The following is a 17,078-nucleotide window of genomic DNA, read 5'->3' as shown; positions in this document are numbered from 1 at the left end:
AAACCAGGCCAGGTGTGGTGGCTCACACCTGTAATCCCAGCACTTTGGGAAGCTGAAGTGGGCAGATCATGAGGTCAGGAGATTGAGACCATCCTGAAACCGTGTTTCTACTAAAAATGCAAAAATTAGTTGGGTGTGGTGGCACGTGCCTGTAATCCCAGCTACTCGGGAGGCTGAGGCAGAGAGTTGCTTGAACCAGAGGGTCGGAGGTTGCAGTGAGCTGAGATTGTGCCACAGCACTCTAGCCTGGTGACAGAGCAAGACTTTGTCTCAAAAAAAAAAAAAAAAAAAAAATAGAGGAGAAAGCAGAGAGCTCCCACTGCGCTGGTGTGAGGAAACAAGAAGAAAGGTGGCTGTCTGCAAGCCAGGAAGAGGTCCCTGTCCTGGAACTGAGTTGGCCGACACTTTGATCTTGGACTTCCAGCCTCCAGAGCTGTGAGAAATAAACTAATGTTTAAACCACATAGCCTATGGTGTTTTTTATGGTATTTGCCTACGGTATTATGGCCATCTGATTTGACTGATACAGAGATGGTTCCAGAATACTGTATCCTGTATCTAAGTTGGTGATGCCATGAAAATAAACGTGGTAGTTCATTCCTTTATATAAAGATAGCGCCGTGAGCCCAGGGCCCTTGCTTGTGTCTTAGTTGTGTCGTTTTCTTATAATAGCTTCCTAATTTCTCTTCTCCCTCTCTAATTTATATTATATATCTGGATTAAATCATATAGGGTATGATTTTATACTTTATGTCTATACAAACTTGTAGTGATTTTATTTCATTTTATTTGATTTTTGAGACATGCCCTTGCTCTGTTGCTCAGGCTGGAATGCAGGCGTGCCCTGACAGCTCACTGTAACCCTAAATTCCTGGGCTCAAGTGATCCTCCCGCCTCAGCCTCCTGAGTAGCTGGGACTACAGGTGTGCTATCCTGCCTAGCTAATTTTTAAATTTTTTTAAGGATAGAGTCTTGCCGTGTTGTCCAGAGTGGTTTCAAACTCCTGGCCTGAAGCAGTCCTCTCGCCTCAGCCTCTCAAAGCACCGGATTACAGGCTTGAGCTGCCACACCCGGCCAAGTGATTTTTCATTGTTAAGATCAAGGACAGGTTCCCTGGCTTGGCATTCAAGGCTCATGATCAGGTCGTGATATGCAAGTTTGGGTTTCAGTGTTTCCATTCCCGCCATGAGCCTTGCGCTCCAGCTTGTTTCCTAGGCCCTGTTCTGAAGCGCAGCCTGAGAGCTGCACTTAGGATTTGTAGCTTCTCATCTCTTCATCGTCTTCGCCTATGTTCTTATCTCCATCTGGGCCATCGTCTTCGCCTATGTTCTTATCTCCATCTGGGACATCGTCTCCACACTTCTGCCTCTTTATATCTTCTCCATCCTTCAAGACTTGAAATACTCGCTTCCTTTACATGATCCCCGCTGTGACATCCAAGCTAGAATTAATCCTTCTTCCTTTGAACTCTGATAGTGCTTAATGTTTTTCATCCTTTAATTATACAGCAGTCCTGTGTGTTAGATATTATTATTCTCCCAGTTTTTCATAGTTACTTTGAAAATATTTGCTATAGTCATATATTTTGAATACGTAATATGAGCGACATTCAAAAGGTCCTGGAGAGTGAAAGGCAGTCCTACTCCCATCACTGCTCTGTGACCACTCTTGCCAGTTTTTGTTTGTTTGTTTTTCCAAGGCAGAGGCTTGCTCTGTCACCAGGCTGGCGTGATCTCAGCTCTCTACAACCTCCGCCTCCCAGCTTCAAGCGATTCTCCTGCGTCAACCTCCTGAGTAGCTGGGACTACAGGTGTGCTCCACCACGCCCAGATAATGTTTGTATTTTGAGTAGAGACGGTGTTTCACCATGTTGACCAGGATGGTCTGGATATCTTGGCCTAGTGATCCACCTGCCTCAGCCTCTCAAAGTGCTGGGATTACACGAGTGAGCCACTGTGCCCAGCCTATGTGTCTTGTTTTTAAAAACACAGATGTTGGCATAAGATAAACACGGTTGTCCACCGGTAAGTATTTAGGTTGTTCCCAACCGTTTGGATTAATCAATGCTGAGTTGTACATAATTCTTGCATATTTGCGTGAATATGTTCATAGGATGCATTGCTAGAAATGGAATTGTGGGATCCAGTGTTCTGCGAATTTTAAATGTTGATGGGTGTTGCTGGATTCCCTTCTGTTAGGGCCATACCGTTGTCTCACTGTCAATGTGTAAGGGCGCCTATTTCTATTTCCTTGCCAACAGTTTCTTCTCAGCTGTTTTCTTTGACATCACACACACACAAATAGCCCCCTTGTTCCATAAAACATGGACATTTTACATTTCTACTTAAAGTGTGCGCACACTGACTGAAGCCCTGTGTTGCAGTGATGTGTGCTGCTAGGATTGCGGCTCTGTTTCGAATTTGCTAGCCAGGCTATAGCTTTCCAGGCAGGTATTTTTTGTTCATGTTGTTGCTGCCATTGGGCTGTGTGAATTTCCCTCCACTGCCCAGCCAGATTTCCTTTCCAGTGGATGGGCTTAGTGTCTCATCCAGCAGCCCTGTTTCCTGGTGACCTGGGCCGAGTGTCTCTTACAGCAGCCCTGTTTCCTGGTGACCTGGGCCGAGTGTCTCATCGGGTAGCCCTGTTTCCTAATGACCTGGACCGAGTGTCTCATCCGGCAGCCCTATTTCCTGGTGATCTGGACCGAGTCTCTCATCCGACAGCCCGTTTCCTGGTGGTCTGCGCCGAGTGTCTCATCCGGCAGCTCTGTTTCCTGGTGATCTGGGCTGAATGCCTCCATGAGAAGTTACACCCATCTTCTCCAGTAGTGCATCTTTTCACAGCAAGCAAAACATTTTTACCGCGTTTCTAGTGGGACAGGCACTAGCTCTTTTCTGGGCATCAGGAGACCTGGCTTTGTTCTGGTTCAAGCCACAGCTGGTGAGTTACCAAAGACAAGTCGCATCTGGTCCCTGGTCCTTTGCTTTATAAGTGGAATCACAGTCCGAGTGGACATCACTGCCCTGGTCTCTATGCAGTGCTGAGTGTTGTGGGGATGATGGCTGAGTGTCAGGGTGCATTTCCACCACTAGGGGATTACAGTCCAGCAAAGACACAGGAGAAAAACTAACAGCCCCGGGCAGGTACACAGAACCAGAGGAGTTTGGAAGGGTGGTTCCAAGCTCCTTGGTGTGATTGATGTGATCACAATAAACATTTTATCTCTAAGTCTTGGGCCATTGGACCAAGAGAAGAGAGAGCTGGTGTTGAGTTGTAGTGAGAGGTGCGTGTTTCGTGTGCCTGCTGAGCCTGGCTTGGACTCAATTCCATTAAGTCCCATTCCATTTTACCTTCTGTTTCCACCTTTTTCATGCTCCTGCTTGTTTCTCCAGAAAAAATTGCAATAAATTCCTTTCAAAAACTTTACAAAAGCCATAGATGCTTATTGAAAATAGTTCAAATGATATAGAAGGCAGAAAGATAGTGTTTTTCTGTTGTGTGTTTGGATGAATGTGTCTTTGGGGTAGTCACTATTAACACTGGGTGTATTTCCTTCCAGATCTTTTCCAGTGTACCTACAAATATATATGTACACTTTGTAAAAAACAAAATAGTACCTGATAAACACTGAGTCCCCCTACTCCCACTGCGCAGTCTACATGGACATCCTTTCATGGTGATACGATGAGACCTGATCGACTCCTTTCGTTCGCTGGAGTGGCGGGTAATAATAGCTACAGATAACTCACCGTCAGTGGGCATTTACCATGTGACAGCGTCTGTGCTCCAGGCAGGCTACATGAAGTGGGTCTTAAGGCTTTTTACAACAATGCTATGGGTGAACACAGTAATTGTTAACATGTTGCAAATGATAGAATTGCAGTAGAGAGAAGCAAAGCTGCTTGCTCAAACTCATGACAGAATTCCCGAGAGAGAGAGAGAGAGAGAGAGAGAGAGAGAACACTTTTAAAACAATTGTTATAGATGATTTATGATCATTTGAAGAAATAGTGCATTCAGTGAATACATTTCAGGGTCTGGTAGAGTCTGGGAGCTGTTCCTGAAAATGCACTGGGCTAGAGATAAGGGAGAGGTCCATTGGCCCTGGGCCCCTAGTGCAAGGAGGGAGGTCCCGGGGAGAGGGGGCATGGAGAGGAGGTCTCTGAACAAACCTTGCAACATCCATTTCTGCTGAGTCTGGTCCGAGGTCTGGTTCTTGACATGTACACTTTTCAGAGATACTTGGTTTTGATTTTTATCATGGTTCACCTGAGCAGCAATGGTTTCAAACTGCCTGGAGATGTGGTCTGGCAGGCCAGTGCTATGCCCATCCTTCCCGCTCCTGCAGGAGGGGAGTCATCCTGGGACTAGAGGGCTTCGCCTGTAATCAGCTATCTCATAATAAGTGGATTTGATGCTGGTTTCGCTAAGTCAGGAAACTTCTCATTTGGAAGGAAAACTGATATTTGTTTTTGGGTTTTGCTGAGGAGCCACAGGGTTTAGAGCAGGGACTGGAAGTTTGTTGACACACACGTGAGCGCACTCAAACAACTTCCATGAAACGTGGAAATAAACACAGTGTTTCAGAGAGGTCCCTGGCTTTGGGATATAAATATTTCTGTAACAGAATGGCACTGGATGTCTGCTGTATTTTTTTCTCTGCTATTTTGGCAAGATTTATTTGGGTGTGTGTCTCCTGTACAGCAGGTATGACATCAGTTTTTGCCACCAAGTATTTACAGCCCTTGGTGCCTCCTATGTGGGTCACTTTTGTGCCGTGGTTTCTTTGGGGAAATTGTAGGTCTCCTACCCAAAGCACATTGCCCATTTCAAGGTGCTCCTGGTTTCTGAACACCTGTGGCAGTGCCTTCCATGTGGGTGAAGCCAGCCGAGAAAGTACCCCTCCCCAGGGGGTGGGGACTGGTGATTGCCTGAGTGAGGAAGCCAGGTATGATCCCTGGACTAAAACTTGTGACCGACTGCTTTTCCTTCCCCTCCTCTCCCTCCTATTTTTCCACCACCTCAACTTTTTAAAAATTTCTTATTAAAAATTAAGCAATTATTTCTGTTTCCTTTATTCTCTATTCCTTGCTAATCGTATGCAGAGTGAGCCTGGGACAGTGGAAAGGAAAGTTGTACTTAGCTTCAGATGATCCTACCAGTCCCGCATTGAGGGGCTTCCGCCAGGCGGCATTGTCATGTGGCGTTGTGGGGGTTCGCCTTTCAGTCCTCAGCGTTAACCAGCAGAGGCAGGTGGTACTTATTCCTGGTTAATGTTGAGAAAATTGAGCTCAAAGTGGCTAAGGGAACTTCCCAAAGTCACATAAGAAGTAGCAGAGTAGAACCAAACACAGATTATCTCTGAATCAGGCAGGTTGTTAGATTCCAAAATGGGCTCTTAGTTTTTGGAGGTCAAATAGCTGAACAAACACAGATATTTCTTTTTTCTTCTTCCTTTTTTTTTTTTTTTTTTGAGCTAGGGTTTTGTTATGCTGCCCAGGCTGGTCAAGGCTCAAGCTGTCCTCCTGCCTTAGCGTTCTAAGTGCTGGGCTTACAGGTTTGTGTCACCACACCCAATCGAACAGACATTTCTTTAAAGAAGACAAACAAATGGCCAAAAAATATGTGAAAAAAATGCTCAGCATCACTTATAATCAGAGAAATGCAAATCAAAACCGCAGTGAGGTATCATCTCACCTGTTAGGATGAGTATTATCAAAAAGACAAAAAGTAACAAGTGCTGGAGAGGATATGGAGACAAAGGAGCTCTTACACACTGTAGGGGGGTATACACTAGAGCAGCTGGCTGGGCGTGGGGCACACGCTGACATCCCAGCACTTTGGGAGGCCGAGGCGGGCAGATCACCTGATATCAGGAGTTGGAAACCAGCCTGACCAACATGGTGAAACCCCGTCTCTACTAAAAACACAAAAATTAGCTGGGAGCGGTGGATCATACCTGTAATCCCAGCACTGTTGGGCGGCTGAGGTGGGCGGGTCACTTGAGCCCAGGAGTTCAAGACCAGCCTGGCCAACGTGGTGAAACCCCATCTCTACTAAAAAATACAAAAATTCGCCAGGTGTAGTGGCGGGTGCCCGTAATCCCAGCTACTCAGGAGGCTGAGGCATGAGAACCACTGGAACCCGGGAGGCGGCTGCTACAGCAAGCAAGCCGAGATTGCACCACTGTATTCCAGCCTGGGCCACAGTGAGACTCTGTCTCGAAGAGAAAAAAGAAAAAGAGTAAGAGTAAGTTAGGGCACCCACTATGGCAAACAGTATGGAGGTTCCTCAGAAAACTGCAAATGAAATTACAGTGTGATCCAGCAGTCCCACTACAGTGTAGATACCCAAAGAAAAGGAAATCAGTGTCAGAGGGGCATCCGCACCTCTATGTTTCCTCCAGCACTGTTCACCATAGCCAAGATATGGAATCAGCCTCGGTGTCCAACAGCAGATGATGGATAGAGAAAATGTGGTGTTTATACACAATGGAGTACTATTCAGCCATAACACAGGATGAAGTCCTGTTATTCTCAGCAACATGGATGGAACTGGAAGATATTATGAAATAAGCCAGGGACAGGAAGTTACACAGCACATGTTCTCTTATGTGGAAGGCAAAAAAGAGTGGATCTCATTGAAGTTGAAAGTAGACAGAGGATCCTAGAGGGTGAGAAGGGTGGGGGAAGAGGGAGATAGAAATTTGTTAAAGGATACAAAATTATAGCTGGATAGGAATAAGTTCTAGTGTTCTATAACATAGGATGACTATAGTCAACAAGAACATGTAGTTTCAGGCTGGGCGCGGTGGCTCATGCCTGTAATCCTAGCACTTTGGGAGGCTGAGGTGGGTGGATCACCTGAGGTCAGGAGTTTGAGACCAGTCTGGCCAACGTGGTGAAACCCCATCTCTACTAAAAATACAAAAATTAGCCGGCATAGTGGTGGGTGCCTGTAATCCCAGCTACCAGGGAGGCCGAGGCAGGAGAATAGCTTGAACCTGGGAAGGAGATTGCAGTGAGCTGAGATCACACCACTGCCCTCTAGCCTGGGCAACAGAGCAAGACTTTGTCTTAAAAAAAAAAAAAAGAATATATAGTTCCAGATAATTGGAGGAAGGGTATTGAAAGTTACCAACACAAAGAAATGATAAATGTTTGAGATGGTGGATATGCTAATTATGCTGATCACATACATAACATGTATTATAACATCACTCTGTGTACTCCATACATATGTACAGTACACAATTATGTGTCAATTAAAAAAAGCTGAACTTAGATTGGAATGGATATGAAGTAGCTAGCTTTTTCATATTTTTGATATAGACCCTAGGCATTTATTTTAAGTAAACTACCCTTGGCTTCAGGAAATGTTTAGTATTTGAGTTTTAACCTTGCATTTTATAATATAGAGAAGTAAAACTGTAGGTTTACTTTCGATACGGTCATAGGGGTTTGCAGTGATGACTTTTTTATGTAATAAGGGGGAAATATACCTTAATTAATAGGCATACATGCTCATTTTTCTTACTCTTACACATTTTTAGTTGTTGTCCAGGCATTGTGATACTTATGTAAACAGTATGCAATATCTTAGGTAGGAATCAGAATTTTAAGGTAAGAATACTTAGAGTTATATATTTTCAAACTTTCAAACTGGACATTTTACATGTCCATTATATAACAGTAATTAAATTTGAAAAAGACAATACCTGTCTTTAATATGGGTGATGCTCTAGGATTTTTTTTTTTTTTTTTTTTTTTTTTTGGAGACAGCGTCTGACTTTCTCCCAGGCTGGAGTGTAGTGGTCCGATCATGGCTCACTGCAGCCTCAGCCTCATAGGCTCGAGAGATCCTTCCACGTAGCTGGGACCACAGGTGTACAACACCATGCCCAGCTAATGTTTAAAATTTTTGCAGAGACAGGGCCTCCCTCTGTTTCTCAGGCTGGTCTGGAATTCATGGGTTCAAGTGATTCTTCTGCTTCATCCTCCCAAAGTGCTGTGATTACAGGCATGTGCCACTGCCTGGCCCCATATAAGTGGGATGATGACTTGAGCCTAGGAGTTCCAGACCAGCCTGGGTAACATGGCTCAAGACCCTGTCTCTACAAAAACTAAAAAAATGAACTGGTTACGGTGGCACCTGCCTGTGGTGCCAGCTACTCCAGGAGACTGAGGCAGGAGGATAACTTGAGCCCAGGAGTCGAGGCTGCAGTGAGCTCTGATCTTGTCATTGCATTCCAGCCTGGGTGACAGAGTGAGACCTTGTCTCTTAAAAAAAGTTACTGACTACCTGATTATTCATACGAAAAAAACCCTGAACTCTGCTCTAAACCTCATACCTCGTACAAAAATTAACTCAAAATAGATCATGGATTAAAACGTGAAATACAAAATAAAGATGAAAGGAGGAGCTAGAGACTGGGAGAAACTATTTGCAAACCACATGTCTGATAAAGGACTCATATCTATAATATATAAAGAACTATCAAAATTCAGCAGTGAAACCAAATCATCTAGTTTGAAAATGAATAGGAGACCTGAAGAGACATTTCAGATAACATATAAGCACATGAAAAGATGTGCAACATCATGAGCCATCAGAAAAATGCACACTAAAGCCACGTCACTATACACCTATCAGAATGTCTAAAATAAAAAGTAGTAACAAGACCAATGCTGGTGAGGATGCAGGGAAACCGGATCACTCACACTTGGCTGGTGGGAATGGAAGATGGTAGGGCCATTCTGGAAAACAGCTTGACAGTTTCTTAAAAAGCTAAATGTGCAATTGCCGTAGGAGGCAGCATTCACATTCATGGGCTGTTATCCCAGAGAAATGAGGACTTATGTTCACACAAAAGCCTATATGTATCTGTTCATCACAGCATTATTTATAAAGGCTAGGAACTGGAAACAGCCCAGAGACTGCTCAGCAGGTGAATGGTTAAACAAACTGGTGCACCCAGGCCCCAGATACCACTCTGCAGTAGTTAATGACATCCTTGTTCATCAGTCTTTCAAACTAGAAACCACCATCATGCTTAATCCCCTTTTTTCCATCCTGGGTCTGAATGGACTTCATTTTGCATTTCTTTCCAATGCATTTTCCCTCTGTCCTTTCTGGTTGCACCTCATGCCTCATTTGAACGGTTGTAAGAGCCACCGAATTGTTTCTCTGTCTCATCATGGAATCCTTTCTACACTTCATGCCCCACATTGCCATTGGAAAAATCTTTCCAAAACATGAACAAACTAACTTAAAAGAAATATCCCAGGTAGCCTTCCAAATAAGTATAAGCTTTCTGTTAGAAGTTTGACTTCTTGTCTATAGGGAACCCCAGGACTGTAGAGAGACGGATTTGCTGTCTGCATTTTCAGATCAGGCAGAAATCCCTGGAGGGGCCCATGTGGAATAGTGGCACAAATACCGGTTCTAGAATCAGAAGCCCTCATATCCTGGTTCTAACACTAGCTGGATGTTCTTGGGAAAATTTTGGTTTCAAACCTCAGTATGAGGAAGCATACCCAAGGGATCACACAAGGCTGCTGGGAGAAGCGGATGAGGGGCATGGTGACCATGCTGTGTAATCCGTGAAGCACGTCGTATGTGTGAGAAGTGGAGCTGTGTGGATAACGGTTCTGGAATCATTGTATGAAAACGATGGAAAGCACATTCGTAGTTCTGCCTGATGATAGCACTGGGCACCTGTGTTGTACATGCCTGCAACATGGGTGAGGCCCGGGTCAGTACAGCTCACAGTTTGGTTTTCATGCAGTTAGAAAGGCCCGAGAGGACCCTTCCCCCCTCCAGCTGTAGGAAGGAGGCGGCTGTCTCCTGCCTCTATTTGGTGGGATTGTCTGTGGCTCCTTGGGGACAGGAATGCAGGGAGTGGGGGAAGAAAGCCGGCCTGACTGCTCACTAGTCAGCCTTCCCCCAGGAAGGAGTGGAGGGGTCATTTCGTGGTAACTTGCCAAGTCTTTTTTAACCCATCTGCTCTTAGAAATGATCAGCATGACAAAGTAAAAGACCCGTTAGAGACAGATGGGCTGTGTGTCCCGTGCCTTTGTGGCTTTGTGGCCTCAGAGCTGCCAGAACTCGATAGCTTTCTGGGGAATGCTGGGTCAGCCAAGGGGCTGAAAATAGTGAGAGGAAGAAAATTCCCCCTCGCTGCTCTGGTCTGGGAGTGATTACTGAGGAGAGCGGCATGGAGGGCCCAGCCGTGGGGTCCCTCTCAAGCACGCCCTCACCGCAGTGGGAATGCGGATCTCAACTTCCCTAGGCCTCCGTGATTTTCGTCTGTCACATACTCACGTCCAGCAGGGATGTCTATGGTGATGAGATGAGGGAGCATCCTAGCACATGTGGCACTTAGTAGGCTTGCGGTAAGTGGACTCTGGCGCCAGTGGGACAGGAGACTGGGCGCTGCGTGTGGACGCACTCACGTGCTGGTGTCATGGATGGACAGAGGAGAGAGGGACGCTCTGCCGTTCTCCTTTTGGTCTGTCACCCCTCCTTTTGTGAACAGAATACGTGAGTGTATTCTGTTGCCGCAGTCAACTTAGTAGGTTGATTGCTCAATTTTCTGCTTCCACTTTTGATTTCTTAAGAATGGGAAAAGGAATATTTCCGTTACTTTTCTGGTTGATGGCATACATTCCTTGATATCACCTTAATGCTTTTTAATTTCGATGTATTTTGGATGCTGGAGCTTGCCTGACATCTGTTTTTATGCCTCACCCTCTCACGTAACTGTTGGCCACACCAGGACCAGAGACAAGTGACCAGACCGATTGATAGCAGGGCTAGGACTGGAATTCTGCAGCCTTTTGATGCCCAGCAGGCTCTGTTTTCTGTATTGCACTGCTCTTCCCTGTTTCAACCCCTGTTAGGACAGTGGATGTGAAATGTAGCTGGGCGCTTTTGGGGGTGTGATAGAAGTATGGCAGGTGCCTCAGACTGGCATTTTTCTCTGACTCTGAATTCTCATGGCTCAGAGTCAGTCTCTAGGCTACTGACCGGGAAGATACAGGAAGCTGCTCTGTATGGCAAACTATGCCAGGGCATTTTTTTCACCCGGCAATTTGTTTGGTTTGGACTGGAATATATCTCTGATGTTGGTTTCCTTGCCAATATTATTAGGGAGTGGAGCCTGACTTGTTAACTTAGCCCGATTCATAGTGCTTAGAATCTCAGTGAGTGTGTGTTGAACTGAGTGGAAGTGTGAGAGCATCTTGGACAGTGGTTTGCAAACCTAGCTGCTCCTGGGGGCTGTGAAAAAGGCATGCTTGCTTACTCCAGACCAGTTGAAATAGAATCTGTAGGAATGGAGCCTGGGCAGCTCTAGTGCTGTTAAAAACCCCCAGATGGTTCTGATATACCGTAAAGGTTGAGATCCACTGATCCACAGTGAATTGGAGTCCTGGATCATAGACATGCCTTATGCTTTCACCAGCTTAGAATGGGTCTTGTGCTTTAGAACTGTGAAAAAAAAGCGTTACCCAAACAAATGTGGAAACAGCCTAAATGCCACCTCCTGTTACTACCTGCCATCAAGTATATTTAGCAGTTATTCACTCTTTCCTGATCTCTACCGATTCCACCTTTTCTTCATGGAACAATAATTTGACAGTTGGTTATGCACAACCAGAGTAAGTCTAGTTTGACTGGCGGGAAACGATTTTGGGTATGAAGTACCCTTTAGGCATTTATTGAACTCTTGTTTGTACCACCGCTGTGCTGGACAGTTTATAAATATTACTTCTTTAAACAAGGCCTATGGAGCCAGGCTGCCTGGGTTTTGCTAAGTAGTTGTGTCATTTGGGGCAAGTTTTTAAGCTTATATAAAACTAACTTTCATCTATGAAATGGGATGACAAAAGGTCATTATCATCTCACAGGATCGTGCAAATGTGTGTGTAAAGTGCTTAGTTTCGTGCCTAACACATAATAACTAGTTAATAAAGTTATTATACCATCGTCGTCATATTTAAATGTAAATATTAAGAGCTAATAAATTGGTAAAAGGTACTATACCTTTACCCCTTGACTACTTTAGTTTTAAGTGGTTGGGTTAATTTATCCCTTAAATATTGGCCTCTTGAATATCTTGAATTTCAATTGAACGTAGCCAGAGGATTTCATAATTGGACGATTGCCTCTGGAAGTTGGAGCTTTGTTTGTTCGTTTGGTTTCACTTCCTACACTAAGCATGTGGCTGTGCACACCTTTATGGTGACTTCTGGTACTGGGGAATCAAAGCTTCATTCGCTTCTTTGGAGGAGATGATCTTACGCTATACGAAGCACTCAGACTTTGTTAACTGTGTACCATCCAGACAAGACCAGGTGCTTCCCATGGCAGCCTGTTCTTTTCTTAGCTCTCTCATCAATCTAGCCTGTTCCTTCTATTCCTCTTTATACTAGAACTTGTCTTTGAACAAGGAATGTTGTTTTGTCACTGCTAGGTCCCCAGCAATTAGTAATGCCTAGCACATACTAGGTGCTTCCTGAATGTTAATAGGTGATAATCTAGCAGAACACAAGATAAATCCGCAGGTTGAGATTTAAGCTGTGTGGTATGAACGCTGCATTGGCAAACTTATTAAATCAATTTTGTTAATACAAGTTTAACATATCTTAGTAACTGACTTAGTTCAGGAATCATTTACTGAGTGTCTTCTAGGCCAGACATTGGGGACAGAAAGGTAATAATATATGATCCCTGCCTCATGCACAGGAAGTCTAGTGTGATGGAGGGCACGTGCCAATGGCTGCCATGGAATATGGTGAGCATTAAGATAAAGGGGCACCCTGCATGCCCTTGGAGCACAGAGCACGGTTTGTGTTCTGGGAACATGGGCTCCATGTGAAAACACAATTTAAATTTTCTTTCTTTTTTTTTTTTTTTTTTTTTTTGAGACAGAGTCTTGCTCTGTGGTCCAGGCTGGAGTACAGTGGTGTGATCTCGGCTTACTGCAACGTGCTTCCCCCAGGTTCAAGCGATTCTCGTGCCTCAGCCTCCCGAGTAGCTGGGATAACAGGTGTGTGCCACCACGCCTGGCTAATTTTTGCATTTATAGTAGAAATGGAGTTTCACCATGCTGACCGGGCTGGTCTTGGACTCCTGACATCAGGTGATCCTCCCACCTCGGCCTTCCAAAGTTCTGGAATTATAGGCATGTATGTATTCATCCTTTTAAATATCTGCGGGTAGAACTTCACTTTAAATGGGTACTAATTAAACTATTGAATGACTTTAGTATGGATTGAATGACTTTGCTTGGGCCTCGTTTTTAATTTCCTTCATTAGAGGAAAAAAAAAAAAAATGCACGTTGAATATCCCTCATCCAAACTGCTTGGAACCAGAAGTGTCTCAGATTTCTTTACATTTTTGGATTTTTGAATATTTGTATTATACTTGCTGGTTGAGCATTCTGAATTCAAAAATCCAGTCTGAGCTGTTCCAATGAACATTTCGTTGAGCGTCACGTCGGCACTCAAAAGTTGTGGATTTTGGACTTTCTGGTTAGGGAGACTCATCCTGTATGGGTGCTGGGTTGTTGCAGGAGTTCCGGACCAGAGGTTGGGTGACTAGGCTTTGGTTTTCGCTTTGTTACTAAACAGGCTGTTTTCTTCCATAAGCTCAGCTTTAGATCCCCCGGTTGTCAAAGAAAGGAATGGGCCATCTGATGTTTAAGGCCTCTGTTAGTTCTGACTTGGAGACACCTGGCTTCAGTTCATCTTCCTTAGGAGTGGACAAAGAATATGGGAATTTTGAAATTGTTAGTCAACATCTACAGGGTCGTTGCAGCCTGGTTTTGGGTAAAGGTCATCTTTAGTGAGCCCAGGGAGAAACAGTGGTTTAGCTGTCAGCTGAGAGGGGTAAGCGGTCCTATTAATTTTCCTCTGTGTTAGTGAAAGCATTGTTAAGGGTCACAGCGTTAGTGGAGCAGGCTGGAAAGAGGAGGGGAACTCACTGTTACAGGTTATATTGAATGTCTTTTCAGTCACTAAATGCTTTTTATGATATGCTTTTCAGGATTTCAGTGTGGTATGATTTCTCTGTGTTAAGCACAGGAAATTTAACATCAGCAAAAAAGAATGCTCTTTCTTTTTTTTTTTCTTTGAGATGGACTTTCGCTCTTGTCACCCAGGCTGGAGTCCAGTGGCGTGATCTCAGCTCACTGCAACCTCGACCTCCTGAGTTCAAGGGATTTTCCTGCCTCAGCCTCCTGTGTAGCTGGAATTACAGGTGCCCGCCAGCATGCCCGGCTAATTTTTGTATTTTTAGTACAGATGGGGCTTTGTCATATTGGCCAGGCTGTTCTTGAACTTCTGACCTCAGGTGATCTTCCTGCCTCGGCTTCCCAAATTACTGGGATTACAGGCATGCGCCGCCATGCCTGGCCTTGAATGTTCTTTCTATGGGAATCTACAAAAGCCAGCTTTTGAGTCTAGTGGCAGAAAACCTCTTCTTCATTGTTGAGCTGTGCTGTGAGCTTGGAGGGCTTCAAGTCCAGCTGAAAAAGCTGTAGTATTTTATGTCAGTTGTCTGTCTTGGAGAACTTAATGAGCACTGGGCTGGAGTGATACTGTCAGAGTTCATGAGCTGTTTGAGACTCTCAAAGCCTAGATACTGGGGTTGCCCAAATACATTGGCTGGACTCACTATTTCTCTCGGGAGTCGGGGGATGGAAAATGCTGTGGTCTTAACTCTTCTCTTAATTTGACAGTGCTGTTATTAATGGTAAGAATGATTTCATACGGTTGCATTTTGCTTTGTAATTCACAGAGAATTTTAAAATCCGTTATCTGATTTTATTCCCTCAGCAGTTCTGTGAAAAAGGTAGAGCACTTTCATATCTTCTGTTTTCCTGTGATTCTCTTGTGGCTCACAGAAGCTAAGAGCCTTCACCAAGGTCATCGGGTGAATGAGTCGCAGAGCTGGGAGTAGAGGCTCAGGCTTCTAGTGACCCTGTTTCTTCCTTGATAGCACGCTCTGGTGGCGCTATGTTCAGGTAACTGCGCATGCTCGGTTTGGTTTTTGTAAATCCCTGCCCCATTTCGGGGGAGGTTCTTGGGAGGCTTCTATTCGTTTTGGAGCATTTAAGTATCTTGTCCTCTCTCCCTCTTCCCAGATGCATGGCCATTTCTGCAGGCCCCCAGGCTGGCCCTTGTGCATGGGGGCGTCTCCTGCCTCCACGTTGCTTGCACGCCCCCTTCTGAAGGTGCTCTTCCCTGCATGGAGCCCCCTCGTGCTGCCTCTACACTGCAGGCTGTTCGGTAAATGTTCCTAAGTTAGCATCGTTGTTTTCTAGAAATGGGACGGGGTATGGATGCCAAGTTCTTTTCTGTGTGAAGTCTTCGATTGTATCATCTTGCCTTTCCCGTGTGTGCTCCTTGAGGTTGTCGCTGTGCTGCGGTCATCTGTGTTCCCTAGGGTGCCTCCCTTGGAGTCCGGGCCGTAGCAGACATGCAGTCAGTGTTCATGGCCTAAATGAGAGAAAGGCCAACAGAGTCATTAAATCTGGAAAATGACAAGTGAGGGAAAGGAATTTTTATTGAAGGCATGTGAAAAAGAATCTTTTTAGAAAAGTTGACCTGTTTCTCAACTGGAGTTGAATTTCAGCTCAGAAAAACAGCTGTGTGCCCAGAGGGCTTTGGGATTTCAGTTTGTGACAGATGAATTGAATTTGTTGTTGTATGAATGTGCTATCCTTTTGTGGTTTTATTAGGCCTTTCTCCCAAATGGAATCGATTTTTCTATAAAACTCACACTTCCTTTTTGAGAAGTGTAACACTAATTGTATGGGATGGTCTCCCAAAAAATTACCAGCCAGGAACCAAACACGCTGCCTGAGACTCACGGCCCCTGGTTTCTGCCTGTGCAGCTGCAGGGCAGAGAGGCACGCTCGAGCCGAAATCAAGACGCATGTCTGCATCTTCTCTTTCTTGACTGCTGTTTCGTCTCTGAGCTGGCCTGCCTTCAACGTCTAGGAGCTTGGTGGGTGTAGACACATTACGGTATGGAGGAGGGATATGGCGTTGCCACAGGCAGGAGACTCGCTGAAGTCTCTGTTCTCTTCCTGCTCACTGCTCTGACTTTGTACAAGTCACATTTGTAGGGCTGTGCACAGTGGCTTACACCTGTAATCCCAGCACTTTGGGAGGCCGACCTGGGAGAATCTCTTGAGCCCAGAGTTTGGAACCAGTCTGGGCCACATGGTGAAAGCCCATCCCTACAAAAAATAAAAATTAAAAAATTAGCCAGGTGTGGTCGCTCATGCCTGTAATCCCAGCTACTGGAGAGGCTGAGGTGCGAGAATCACTTGAGCCTGGGAAGTCGAGGCTGCAGTGAACCATTATCACGCCACTGCACTCCAGCCTGGTCAGAGCAAGACCTTGTCTCAAAAAAAACAAAAACAAACAAAAACCATGTGTAATAGTGGGAGTAGTTAACTTTTGAAAGTTTAGAGAAGAGTTCCTAAATACCTGTGACCATGGACAACTTACTTAGCCTTTCTCTGCCTTAGTTTCCTCATCTATGAAAAATGAGAGAATATGGCACTGATCTTAAAGGATTTCAACGAGATCCAAATGAGATCAAACTCAGAGACTGGCACCTCGTGAGTGCACACTCAATGTTACTATTTCAACATTTTAGAGGAAAAAGAATGCTAATGGGTCATTATGGCTAAACATAGTCTATCACTGACGTTACTCATGGTATTGGAAGGAACTTGAATTCCTTATTGATAGTGTGATGGAGAAAGTATTTTGGGCATTGGCAGTATTTACTCAAAGAACAAAGGACGTGTCTGTCCTAGTCTTGATCTGCATTTTTGTGTGTCTGTGCTCTTTATAGACAATTAAGACATGGAAGCCTGTTTATGGCAAGCTGGCAAATTCAGCAAAACATGGAAAAACCTGTTAGCACAGTTTGCACGTGTGCGGGCACAGAGCAGCCAAATGAACACACACGTTTTCCTGTATTTTAAAACTCTCTGGAAAAAAGAAAAAAGACATTAAACCATTGCCCAGATGGCTTCTAGAGCTAGAACTTTTTC

This window comes from Macaca mulatta, chromosome 15 (assembly GCF_049350105.2).
Source record: "Macaca mulatta isolate MMU2019108-1 chromosome 15, T2T-MMU8v2.0, whole genome shotgun sequence".
Classification (NCBI taxonomy): domain Eukaryota; kingdom Metazoa; phylum Chordata; class Mammalia; order Primates; family Cercopithecidae; genus Macaca; species Macaca mulatta.
This window is presented reverse-complemented; position numbering follows the sequence as displayed.